Source organism: Equus asinus, chromosome 26 (assembly GCF_041296235.1).
Source record: "Equus asinus isolate D_3611 breed Donkey chromosome 26, EquAss-T2T_v2, whole genome shotgun sequence".
Classification (NCBI taxonomy): Eukaryota; Metazoa; Chordata; class Mammalia; order Perissodactyla; family Equidae; genus Equus; species Equus asinus.
Window position 1 is genome coordinate 32,072,036 of NC_091815.1, and position 13,038 is coordinate 32,085,073.

The 13,038-nt window shown below is 56.6% G+C and overlaps 1 protein-coding gene and 1 long non-coding RNA gene across 4 annotated transcripts in view; one reads left to right on the plus strand and one right to left on the minus strand.

Moving 5' to 3' along the window:
• The window catches only part of BICRA (BRD4 interacting chromatin remodeling complex associated protein), a 78,384-nt gene that overhangs the window by 38,781 nt on the left and 26,565 nt on the right, over positions 1–13,038 (plus strand). The gene's annotated exons all lie outside the window — the stretch shown is intronic.
• LOC139042183 (uncharacterized) lies at positions 4,610–8,437 on the minus strand. The gene is made up of 2 exons (XR_011498569.1): positions 7,957–8,437; positions 4,610–7,396 (listed from the first exon to the last, which is right to left on the minus strand). It is a non-coding gene; the product is annotated as an uncharacterized lncRNA (long non-coding RNA).

The following is a 13,038-nucleotide window of genomic DNA, read 5'->3' on the forward strand; positions in this document are numbered from 1 at the left end:
TCTCATTCGCCCAAAAGGAACGCCAGCCCCATTGGGCAGCCGCTCCTCCTTCCGCCGCCCGCCGGCCCCTGGCGCCCGCTCCCCTGCTCCTGTCTCTGCATTTAGTTTTCTGGACGTTTTGTATAAATGGAATCGTGTCTGTAGTTGATTCTCTTTAATCTTTCTGTTTCTTGCCGAGCACTTTTTTATGTCCCGTTTCTTTTGTGAAGATGAGTCAAGTTAAATCGAGAACATGACCCCTTTTCCCCTCATCCCCTGGCCCCGTTGCCTCCCCCCTGGGTCCCTCCCTCCTGCATCTGTCCTCCTCCCCGATGGGGCAGAACCCCCGAGACCCCCCCCTGGTTCTGGACCCTCAGCAGCAACTCGGGCCCCCGCTGCCCTCGCTCCCTATCTGACCTGCCTCCCTGGCCCCCTTCCCCTCCGGTCCCCACTGCCCTGCCAGGAGGAAGCTCGGTGTCCCAGGGTCATCAAGGTGAGCCTGTTCCGGAAGGCGGCCGCTCTGATGGGAGGTTGGGCAGAACTGAAAGGCGTGTGCTCAACCCGGGGCGAAGCATGTTTCTGCCGTGGAAGGTTGGGGAGGAAGGTTGACTCAACGCCAGCAGGTGCTCAGGTTTCTTTTTTTAGCTGCTTTTTTTTTTTTTTTTTTGGTGAGGAAGATTGGCCCTGAGCTCACATCTGTGCCAATGCTCCTCTATTCTGTTTATGGGACGCTGCCACAGCATGGCTGCTGAGCGGTGCCGCGTCCAAACCCAGGATCCAAACCTGCGAACCCCAGGCCACTGAAGTGGAGTGCAAACTTAACCGCTGCGCCACCGGCCTGGCCCCAATAAATGTATTTTTTTTTACTTTTCAGAATGGTTAATGTATTCACGTGGCTGGAAAAAAACAAAAAATATTTTGAAAAATCTACGACGAGAGGTCCCCTGCCATCCTTGTTCCCACCTGCCAGATCCCCCTAGTCGGTGTGTCTAATGCCGGATCCACCCTTCTCGAGGTCCTGTAGACGCAACAAAGGCATTTGCAGTGTGTGTTCCCATTTCTCCTGCACCCTCTTTGTAAGCCGACGGTAACATTTAGACACACTGTTGCGTCGCACTTCTCCACGGAGTCCTCAGCTGGGAGATCCTCCACATCAGCGTGTAAAGAGCACCTTTGTTCTTTTTTTAATAACATCTTTATTGGCATATAATTCACACACCATAAAATCCACATACCATAAAATTTGTCTATCTGAAGTGTGTAATTCAGTGGTCTTTCGTATAGTCACAGAGTTGTGCAACCATCACCACTATCTAGTTGCAGAACATTTTCATCACACAAAGAAGAAACTGTGCCTGTGAGTAGCCACTTTGAATTCCTTCCTCCCCCAGCCCCCCGCAACCACTCATCTGCTTTCTTTTTCTTTCTTTTCTTTCTTTCTTTCTTTCTTTTTTTTTTTGCTGAGGAAGACTGGCCCTGAGCTAACATCGTGCCCAACTTCCTCTACTTTCTATGTGGGACGCCTACCACAGCATGGCTTGCCAAGCGGTGCCTTGTCCACACCCGGGATCTGAACCGGTGAACCCCAGGCTGCCGAAGCAGAACGTGTGCACTTAACCGCTGCGCCACCGGGCTGGTGCCAAATGTGTTCTAATCTTGATAGATGTTGTTCCTAGGCAGTCGGTTCTCATTATTCTGTCGTGCCATATTTGTGAATTCATCTCCCTGCTAAAACTTCTTTGTCACCCCCAAATCAGGGCTCGCAGTGCCGTCCCGGTCATTCGTGGATGCGTGCAGAGTGCGTGAAGAATCTGAGCTGCCCTCTGTGCTGCTGCCCGTGAGGTCAAACGAGGCGACCCTCTGCCTGCTCATTTCATCCTGGGAACGAGTGTCTTTTCCCTGGTCTTAGTGCCACATTGTTCACATTTTTGTGCTTTTTATGGGGGTTTTAGCTGTTTAAAAGGCCCCCCAAGGGGCCGGCCTGGTGGCACAGCAGTTAAGTGTGCACATTCAGCTTCTGCGGCCTGGGGTTCACTGGTTCGGATCCCGGGTGTGGACATGGCACCACTTGTCAAGCCATGCTGTGGCAGGCGTCCCACATATAAAGTAGAGGAAGATGGGCATGGATGTTCGCTCAGGGCCAGTCTTCCTCAGCAAAAAGAGGAGGATTGGCAGCAGATGTTTGCTCAGGACTAATCTTCCAAAAAGAAAAAAGAAAATGTTGCGACCAGAGGCTCATAGGCAGCTCTAATCCCCCAGGAGCAGTGATTCGTTATTCCCTAATTCAGCGTTCGCGGCAGCTCTATAGAACGCAACTACAGCAAATAACAAGGATCAATGGATCGTATAGATTTTTGTTTTCCCCCCTCGCGCTAGGCTCTCCTGGGGTCTGTTCATGTCCCATAACGATGCTCGGGTCTTGGGTGCCCAGCCTGAGGAGTTTTGACAACATTACCGACGTCATCACCTCTCGGATCCAGACGCGGAACGTGTCCATCATCCCGGCAGAGTCCGTGTGCTCCCTCCTAGTCAGCGCTCGGCTCCCTCCCGCTTCCCTCCTCCCACCCCCTGAGGCAGCCGCCCCTCTGGTTTTTTCCATTGGTTTCACCGGAACTTTCCATACAGGCGATCGCACGGCGGGTGGTCTCTTGCGTGTTTTCCTTTGCTGGCCTGACGCCTTGGAGAGGCATCCGTGTCTTGCGTGGGGCAGCGGCTTATTCCCTTTCATGGTCGAGCTGAGTTCCATCGTGTGGCCGTAACACAATTTCTTTACCCATTTACCAGTTGCTGGACATCGGTGCTGTTTCCAGTTTGGGGCTTTGGTGAATAAGGCGACTGTGAAAGTTTTTGTACAAAAGGCTTACTTTTCACTTCTGTTAAGTCAGTACCTTGGAGTGGAATTGCTGGCTTATGGAATAGCTGCATGTTTAACCTTATTTATCCAGGCTTTTCAGTCTCTTCTGGAACAAGACATCTAGTAGAAGGGCATTCTAGCGGCATTTGGCAGTACAGTGTTGCTGGGCCACTGGGTCTGTGTCTCTCGGATTCTCTTGACTTTCCCCCTCAGGAGTGCAAAATGGCTGCTGTGGCACCGGCCATTGTTATCATGCTTCACATCAGTCTTGCAAGCAGGAGGAACTAATCCTCCCAGTGTAAGACTCTGTCTTTTTATCCAAATGTAAAAATCTTTCCCGTGTCCACACTTAGCTGCAAAAGGAGGCTGAGAAAGGAAGTTTCTGGCAAAGGGGCGAGAACCTACACTCATTACGATTTATCCTCTTGGGTGATAACCTTGCCAAATGAAACCAAATCTGAGTTCTCTTGACCCGAAAGTCAGGCTGGGAGGAGCCCGTTGGACCCTGGGCGACTTCCTCAGCCCTCCTGAGCCTCGGAGAGGAGGACCCTGTGACGCTGGCTGGGGACAGGCGGCTTGTGTTCGACGTGAGAGCGAGAGCCCTAGAAGGAAAGCGGAGGAGCCGGAAGCTTCTAGAGCAGCGATTCTCCAAGTGTGGTCGGTGCACCGGCAGCCTCAGTGTCCCCTGCCCCCAGGACCTCGTTCCAGATGCAGATGCCTGGGCCCCCCACCCCTCGGAGTCTGAAATCCGGTCTCCGTCTGACGAGCCCGAGCCCTCGGGGGGGATCCTGGCGCCGGCTCAGCCAGGGGCCCAGGGGCGAGTGTGGCTGTCGATCCCTTTGCTCTTCGCTCTGTGTTGTCCCAACCCAGAGCTTTCTGCGCCGCCTGGTGCCCGGGAGGCCGTGTCCGGGCCGCGTCGTCACTGCTCTTGTTCCCTTCACCGCCATGGCTGTCTCACTCCTTCTCCGAGTCTCCCTGTGGTTTACAAACCCGCGTTAAAAAAACCCCAAACCCTGAGGGACCCGATTTTCCCACTTAGCCCGCAGCGTGACGGCTGCGTTGAGGACAGCGGGGAACCGCAAGACGTGAGAGAATGCGCCAAACGTGAGAGAACGCGCCAGACGTGAGAGAATGCGCCAGACGTTCCCAGGGTGGAGCCACCGGCACAACCGAGGCTCGTGGGAGCTGGACGCCGTCGCTTTATGAGCGATGCAAGTTTATAGGGTGCGTTTTTATGTCGCAAAGCTGATTCGGTGATTTTAGAACTCTGAAGGTCACTGGAAATAAAGATGGCGTGGATTGGAATTCTCTTCAAATTGCACTTTATCTTCCCCAAAAGGGGTGGGAGTGGGTGGGGAATCAAGGTTTTTTCTCTGTTTTCCTTTTCTTTGACACGCACACAGCATGCCAGTGGCCATATATCCAGGGTGCACCTAGCTCTTCCTGGGCCTTTGCACGGAATTGAGAAAGCAGACTCCTCTGAGGGCGCAGTCCCAGAGTGTCCTTTGTGTGAATTAGGAGAAGCGAGTCCTTTCTCCAAGTGGACGTTGCCCTTCTCTGGGGTCTCGCTCTTGGGAGCAGAGCCTGGGCTGGATTTGAGGCCCCGCTCGTCTGCATTATTGGATTGCTTTGTGCAGTGCACAACCTGTGCAACTGTACGTGGTGGTTGGTATATATATTACATACCCAGGACAGAGTCCATGTATCTATCTTATAAATTTACGTGCTGTATTAGTTACCTGTGGCTGCCGTAACAAATACAACAAACGTGGTGGCTTAAAATAATAAAAATTTATTCTCTCACAATTCTGGAGGTCAGAAGTCCAAAATCGAGGTGTTGGCCAGGGTCCCCTGGGCAGTAGTGTCGTGCTGTCTCTGGAGGCCCTCGGGGCAAATCCTCCTTTGCCTCTCCCAGCGTCTGGTGGCTCCAGGCATCCCTTGGCCTGTGGCCGCATCGCTCTGGTCTCTGCCTGTGTCGTCATGCAGCCCTCTCTCCTTTGCGTCCTCTCTCCTGTCCCCTAAAACGCCCCTGGTCATTGGATTTGGGGGCCCCCCACAGGTAATTCAGGCTGATCTCACCCCGAGATCCTTAATGACATCCGCCAAGACCCTTTGTCTCCAGATCAGGAACATGCCCCCGTTCCGGGTGGCGGACGTCCCTTTTCATCTGTGGCGGGGCCACCGTTCGTCACCCTACAGACGCCTCGGTCGTGCATCGTGAGAGCGGGACTTCTAGCCCGCGGTGCGTCGCATCTGCGGTGGGAAGGCGTTGCCCGGTTGGCGGGTGGGAAATGAACTCACTTCTGCGTGGCGGGTCAGGGCGGCGTGAGGGGAGGGGACCCGCGTGGCTCCCGGAGGAAGGTGGGGATGCGCAGGAGGTGCAGTGCTGGGCTGGGGTCGGGGGCACGGCCGTGTGGTTCCCGGGAGCCGCTCAGCCTGGGTTCCGGTCCCGGCTCTGCCGTCCTGCCGAGCGGGTGACCTCGGGCGAGTTCCCGAGCCGCTTGATCTGCCTCAGTTTCCCCGGCTGTGGGACGGTGTGGGGATGGTGCACCTGCTGCAGAGCGTGTGTGTGGGGATGAAGGGACGGGGGACGGGGCCCTTGGAGCCGCCCCGGCCCCTAGTGAGGGCTCAGCAAACCTTGGCTGTCGGGACGAAGAGGACGAGGAAGCAGGAGGTGGTGGCAGCCTAGGGCGTCTGGGACAGAGCCGGGCCGCCTCAGACAGACGGCCTTCCAAACTCCAGCCGTCTGGGGGGTCTGCCTTGTGGTTAGGCCGGTCAGCCAGTGGCCAGCGAGGAAGGGGGTTGGCGTGGAGGAGCAGAGACCAAGGGAGCTTGGCCAGGAGGAGGCGGGCTTTATGTGGTCGCTTGTTTGATTTTTTTTTTTTTTTTTTTTTTTGCTGAGGAAGATTGGCCCTGAGCTAACATCTGTGCCCATCTTCCTGTATTTTGTATGTGGTACACCGCCACTGCATGGCTTGATGAGCGCTGCGTAGGTCGGCACCTGGGATCCGAACCTGCAAACCCTGGGCCTCTGAAGCCGAGCATGCAAACTTAAGTGCTCTGCCCCCGGGCTGGCCCCCTGGTTGATGTTTTTGCCGGTGGACCTGAGCTCCGTGGCGGTCGACGTCCGTGCCGCTGTATCGCGGCGCCCAGCCTGGGACCAGGATGCTGGAGGTGCTGAGCGACCCTTGCCGGTCGGTGGCTGATGGGTGGATGTAGCGACGACATTAAAAATTCAGAGCGAGCCATAGAGCGGGGCCCCAGTCAGGTGGTGCCCGGCGTGGTGCAGGCAGGTCCTGCGGGCCCCCCGTTGTGCCGGTCGCTGGGTCGTGGGGTGTCCCCCGAGGTTGAGAGCGGCAGGCGGGGCGCTGGGGGGCTTGGCGTGGCCTTGATCCCCCATCAGTGAGGGAGGGGGGCGTCAGCGGGGAGCAAGCTGGGTGTGGCCTGCGGGGTGGGGGTGGCGGGAAAGAGAAAGGGGCGCGGCCTGCGTTTGGGCAGGAATCCTGGGTGCGGAGAGGAGGCGAGAGTCGGGGCACTGGGGCGAGTCAGAGTGTGAGGCCGAGGGGGCCCCGTTGTCTCGGGGGTGGCGCTGCGTCCGTCAGCTGTGGCCGCGTAACCGATGACCCCAAACTTAGAGGCTGTTGCTGGTTGACAAGATGCCCCCAAGTGGCGCCGATTCAAGGAGCGATTATGGGACGCTCGTGGGTTTGGTGGGTCGAGAATTGGGCGCGGGAGTCACACAGTGGGTCTCTGTTGCACTGAGTCTGGGGTCTCGGTGGGGCCAGCCCGGGGGCTGCAGGCTCGTCACACCCGTGCTGGGCACCTGGGCCGGGATGACTCGGAGCCGGGGTACCCGCCAGAGCCCCTCTTGCCGTGTGGCCTGGAGTCGGCCCTGATTGGAGTCCTCACAGACTCCCCTCGACGCCAGGCGCGGAGCGAGACCGCATGCTGGAAGGTCACGGGGGCCGGGAGACGTTGTCACGGCCGGATTTGGGGAAGGCCGTGCGCCACAGTGCGTTGGAACAGACACATCGTCCTCGTGGTCGGAGTTTGGGTGCAGCCGGTGCGTCTGGTCCTGGCCAGGGGTCAGTGGTCGGCCGTCGGTCAGCCCCGTGGCTCTGCTCCGAGGGCGCGGCTGGCTGTGAGCGGGACAATGGAGGTGACGTGCACATGCCTCTCACCTTCCAATGGGCCGGCCCGGGGCTTCCTCACACGGCAGCCAGGCACAGCGGAAGCGTAGCTCACACACACACACCGTCACTTCCACCACCTTCCGCTGGCCAGGGCAAGTCAGAAGGCCGGCCCGGGTTCAAGAGGTGGGGTGGCAGACCCCATGTCTGGATGGGAGGAGCTGCAAAGAGTGTGGGACCAGGGGGAGAATTTCTGTCCACTTTTGTGATCGACCGCAGTGGTCTTTTTTCCAGATCCCCTTCCCGTCAGCCGCCTCCCGTCTTGCTGGGCCTCTCTTCTCCTTCATGGACCCCTGGGAGGCTGTGAGGGTCCTTGCCACGGGTTGCAAAGGTATCTAGACACGCAAGCTCATTGTTGTCCAGTTGCGTTTGGCTGCAAAATAATAGAAAACCTAACAGTGGCTTAAACTGTAAGGATTAAGAAGTCGGGGGCAGACAGCCCAGAATGAGTTGGTAAGAACCCAACCCTTTTTCCCTCCTCTCAACACTCGGCCTCTGCAAGTGGGCTTGTCTGCCTCGTGTTTGTTGCCTCATGGTTGCAAAATGGCTGTCACAGCCCCAGCCATCGCAACTGTATTCAAAGCTGGAAGCGGGCAGCAAAAGACTTTCTCCCTAGAGAAGCTCTGTCCTGATATTCTGGAAGGAAAACTGTCAAAGTGTCCTACCGTCTCCCCCGAAAATGTCCTTGAGCAGAACCCAAGTCTGTACCCTTTGGGTTTTGCTATATGCAGAACTGTGGCTCCCTCGCTGCAAGGAAGCCTGGGAATGTGAACTTCTGCTGAAGGGGACAGGAGAGCCGCTGGCTCAGTCCCATTGTTTCAAAGCCATCTTGACCACAACCCACAGCGGGAAATGAGGCCGTGTCCAGGCCCCCCCCCCCCCCCCCCCCCCCCGCCGTTGAGACCAGTTTCACGATCCGATGCTGACGCTCACCGTGCCGGATGCCTTGTACTGTCTTTCATCCGCTTTCGTTCCACGTTTCTATACTGTTTAATGTGGAAAATAACAATTCTGGTCACACCCCGCTAATTTGATTTCACAACCCTCCCAGGCGTGACCCGTGGCTGGAAAGAGCCTGACTCACACGGCCTGTGTTTACAACGCGGAGTCGGCCCGTCGGGCTCTGAGCGAGGCAGGAGGAGGCTGGGGCGAGGGGGGGACCCGAAAAAGCCACAGCAGCCTTTCCGCCTCGTGTCCTCGTCCTGGCGTGTCCCCCTCCCCCAGGGACCCGGCTGCGCCGACGTTCGTTTTGATCGCTTGCGAGTCACCCGAGAGTCACTAAGATTTGCGCTGGGAGACGGCGGGGAGGCCGTCGGGGAGGCTCGAGGGGACCCGTGCTTCCCGGCCCGGCGGGCGGGCTGGCGTCCCCACGGCTCCCGATGACAGCGCAGAAACGCGGCTGCATTACGAGCGCGGGAGGAATGCGCACGGGGTCCTGGAAGGACGCTGTGTCCTTGTGGCGTCAGGGCCGTTCTCTGAGCCGGCTCCGGGTTGCAGGCCTGGCGCTGCCGGCTTTTTATAGCACGGAGGCCGCGAAGGAGGAGGAGGAGGAGGGGGCTTCAGGCTCGCGGGGTCTGAGGACGAAGGGTGGCACAGAGCCCCCTGAGGCCCTGTTCCCTGAGCTGGGAAACGGGGGGCAGCATTGTTCCCGTGTCCCTGGGGGCGGGAGGACCAATGGGGACAGCGTGGGCACCGGCCTGGGACCCAGGAAGGACCGGGGCGGTGTGAGCGCTTCCAGGTGCATCAGGGATGCGCGGTGACAAGGGACGCCGGATCTCAGTGGCTCACCGTACCCAGCGCTCGCTTCCTGCCACATGTGTGCCCTTCAAGGGTCAGCTGTGGCCCTGTTCACACATCCCCTCTTTTTTTTTTTTTTTTTTTTGAGGAAGATTAGCCCTGAGCTAACTGCTGCCAATCCTCCTCTTTTTTTTTTTTTTTTTTTTGCTGAGGAAGACTGGCTCTGAGCTAACATCCGTGCCCATCTTCCAACGCTTTATATGTGGGACGCCTACCACAGCATGGCTTTTGCCAAGCAGTGCCGTGTCTGCACCCGGGATCTGAACTGGCGAACCCCAGACCGCCAAATTGGAACATGTGTACTTAACCACTGTGTCACCAGGCCGGCCCCTAAAGTATTTTTATAAGTAAAAACTTTTTATTGTGGCAAATTCCAAATGTGCACCAAATAGCATAGTAAGACGGGGACCCCTCCGCCCACCGACTCCCCAGGATCCAGCCATCTGTCGTTCTGCAGACCAGCCCCGCCCGCAGCCTCCGGCCCCCAGTGGCAGTCGAGCGCTTGGAATGTGGCCTGAGAACTACGTGTTCCATTTCCTCTCCTTTTTTCGTGCATTTTTTATTGAAAGCTCTGCTGTCCCTGATTGTCTGTATATTCCATTATTTTATTGCGGTGAAACACACGTAACGTCAAGTCGGCCGCCTTAGCCGCTTTTTCACTCACGGTCGAGCTGCATAAGTACCTTCACGTCCCCACCACCCGTCTCCAGAACCCCCTTCATCTTGCAGAACTGAAACTCGGCGCCCGTGAGCCCACAGCCCCGCGTCCCCATGTCCCCCGGCGGCCAGCCGCCTGCCCTCCGTCCCTCTGTACCTCATAAGGGGACTCGTGCAGTGTGTATCTTTTTGGGGACTGGTTCGTTTCACTTAGCGTGATGTCGTCTGGGGTTACCCCTGCTGTAGCCTGTGTCAGAATTTCCTTCCTGGGGCAGGCCTGGTGGCGCAGTGGTTATGTGTGCACGTTCCACTTCCGTGGCCCGGGGTTCGCTGGTTCGGATCCCGGGTGTGGACATGGCACAGCTTGTCAAGCCATGCTGTGGTAGGCGTCCCACGTATAAAGTAGAGGAAGATGGGCACGGATGTTAGCTCAGGACCAGTCTTCCTCAGCAAAAAAAAGAAAAAAAAGAAGAAGAAGAATTTCCTTCCTGAGTAATCTTCCCTTGTGCGTAGATGTCTTTCTTACCCCCTTCATCTCCCGACGGACCTTTGAATGGCTTCCACCTTTCGGCTCTTGTGAATAATGCCACTGCAAGCGTGAGTGTTCCAATATCTCTTTGAGATCCTGCTTTCAATTCTTTTGTGTCTATACCCGCAAGTGGAACGGCTGGATCCTACAGTCATCCTATTTTTAATTTTTTTGAGGAACTGCGAAACTGTCTTCCCCAGCAGCTGCAGCGTCTTGCGTTCCCACCGGCCGCGCGCGGTGCTCCCAGCTCCTCCACATCCTCAGCAACGCTTCTCTGGTGTTTTGACAGCAGCCGTGCCCGCGGCGGGGGCAGTGGTGTCAGGGGTTTCAGTTGTGTTTCCCTAATGACCAGGGAGGCCGACCGTCTTGTCAAGTACTTATGGCCACTTGCGTGTCCTCTCTGGAGAAACATCTATTCAAGTCTTTGCTCTGATTTTGCTGGATTCACTTCAGCTTAAATGTGCAGACCCGCATGCGGCTCGTGGCTGTCGTACAGGACAGCACAGATCTGTGTCCCCCCAAACGCCCACACTGGATTATTTTGCAGTAAGATGCAGACGTTTTATCCTTTCAGCCCTGAAGATTTCAGGAGGCATTTGTAAAAAGTAAGAACTCTAAAGAAAAAAAAAAGAACATAATGCCATTATTACACCTTGTTTTTTTTTTTTTTTTTTTTTTTTTTGCTGAGGAAGACTGGCCCTGAGCTAACATCTGTGCCTATCTTCCTCTACTTTATACGTGGGACGCCTGCCACAGCATGGCTTGATGAGCGGTGTGTAGGTCCATGCCTGGGATCTGAACTGGCAAACCCCAGGCCACTGAAGCAGAACGTGTGGACTTAACCACTGCACCGCCAGGCCTGTCCCTACTCCCTGAATTTTAATCACAATTCTTAGCTTCAAGGAGCCTTGGTGCCTGGCGGTGTGAAGCTGATGATTCATAAACCTTTCCAGACGTGCTCCAGGGCGACACGTGGCAAACAGCAGCCAGTGGAGGAGCTGGGGTCTGGGGGCTGCTCTCCCCCCCGGCTGTCCTGTGGCCAGAGGACTTTGGCAGTTGTCACCCGAGGTGACGTTCACAATGGCGGTTACGATGATTGCAGCAGCATCAATCACTTAGCAAGCACTTCACGACACGTGAGGATCCCAGGTGTTCGTGTATGACAGCCCTGTGGGGCGGGACTCAGTCTGTTATCCCCATCTTCCAGATGGGGAAACTGAGGCACAGAGGGATACGTAACTGGTCACAGGGCACACAGCTCCGAAGCGGCAGCCCTGGGATGGGAACCCCGGCCCCCGGGCTGCCGAGCCGGCCCTGACCCGTGCCCCACCCCAAGGCCCCAGTGCCTCCAGCAAAGGGCTCCGCTCGTCCAGCTGTGCCCGATGCCCACCCGGGGCGCTCGCGGGCCACCTTTTAATGGCAGCTTCATGGTGTCGCTGCTGCGACTCGGCCGCGTTGCTGCACACGCAGCAGCCCTTGCCCCTCTGCTGGCCGCCGCCCTGTCAGACCCGGGTCCTGAGAGTCAGTGTGAGGCCCGGGGGGCAGAGGCTGCGGCATCTCTGACCTTTTCTCCTCCGCCGGCAATGTGTCGCCGTCCTCGCTGCAGAATCATATCGGTACCAGCACCCATTGTGTGCAAACCACAGGCCAGATCCTTTTCCAAGGGCCTCTCGCCCGCGTGGGAAGTTGGGGCTGTGATTATGCCCATTTTACAGGTCAGCACACTGCGGCCCAGAGAGGCACAGTCAGTTGCCCAAGGTCACTCAGCCTGTGCGTGGCGGAGAAGGATTTCAATGCCTGGCTCCAACCCTAGGACTGTCACCTGGGCCTCCTGACACCAACCCGATGGGAGACATAGATGCCACCCCGGGTGCCCGAACAGGGGGACCCATCTCGGGGGAGCCCCAGACCTGCCGATCATTGATGTATTCCTCTCTCTTGATTATGGAAACTTTCAAAAATCTACAAAGTACCTAGAACATGATGAAGCCCCCAGGTACCGATCACACAGCTTCGACAGTTGTCAACATTTAGCCTTTCTGTTTCAGAGTGTGACACCCCCTCCCCCCCACCGCTCGAAGATGAGGATTTAATTTTTAGGTTTTTTTTTTTTCCCCTGAGGAAGATTAGCCCTGAGCTAACATCTGCCGCCAATCCTCCTCTTTTTGCTGAGGAAGACTGGCCCTGAGCTACATTTTAAATGCTCATGTAACTGACAGCCCGTCTCGATGTAGAACAGTTCCCTCTCCCGGCTTTATTTCTCTGCTGTCACCAGCGGAACGAAAACACACAAATCAAAGCTTCTCACGGAGAAGTCTGGAGCCACCCGCTGGACGTCCACTGCGGACCCCGTTGGAGAAGCCTGTCCAGGAAGCAGCCCCTCCCGGCTCTCGTTCTGCGGGTCTAGAGTTTGCAGGGCTGGGGCCACCCCCCCGCCCCCCCGACACTGAAGGCAGGAGGAGTGGAGAACCAGCCGGAAGCTGGCTGCCCTCTCAGAGCCGCCCTCCAGGCCGGGAGCTCTGGGCACCTGGGTCCTGGATGGGACGGGAGACCATGTTCCCCGGTCTCGTGACAGAGGCTTTCGAGCTCTTTCCAGGGCCCGGGGCTCGAGAGGAAGAGGAAGCCGCTTGATGCTCCCAGTTCCTCCTCCCTGTTTCATGCCGCTCTCTTCATCGCTTTTTGCAATCTGAACTATTCCAAGCATTTATAAAATGATAACAAAGGCCTGCATGCCATCACCCAGCTTCATCTGGACATTTTTACCATATTTGCTTCAGATTTTGAAAGAGGAACGATATAGGGTCTGGCCCCGTGGCCGAGCGGTTAAAGTTCTGTGTGCTCTGCTTTGGCGGCCCAGGTTCAAGGGTTCGGATCCCAGGTGTGGACCTACATACCGCTCACCAAGCCATGCTGTGGAGGCATCCTGCATAGAAAAAGCACAGGAAGGTGGGCACAGGTGTTAGCTCAGGGCGAATCTTCCTCACCAAAAAAAAAAAAAAAGAGGAACAATATAATGAGAGGACCTTGTGTGT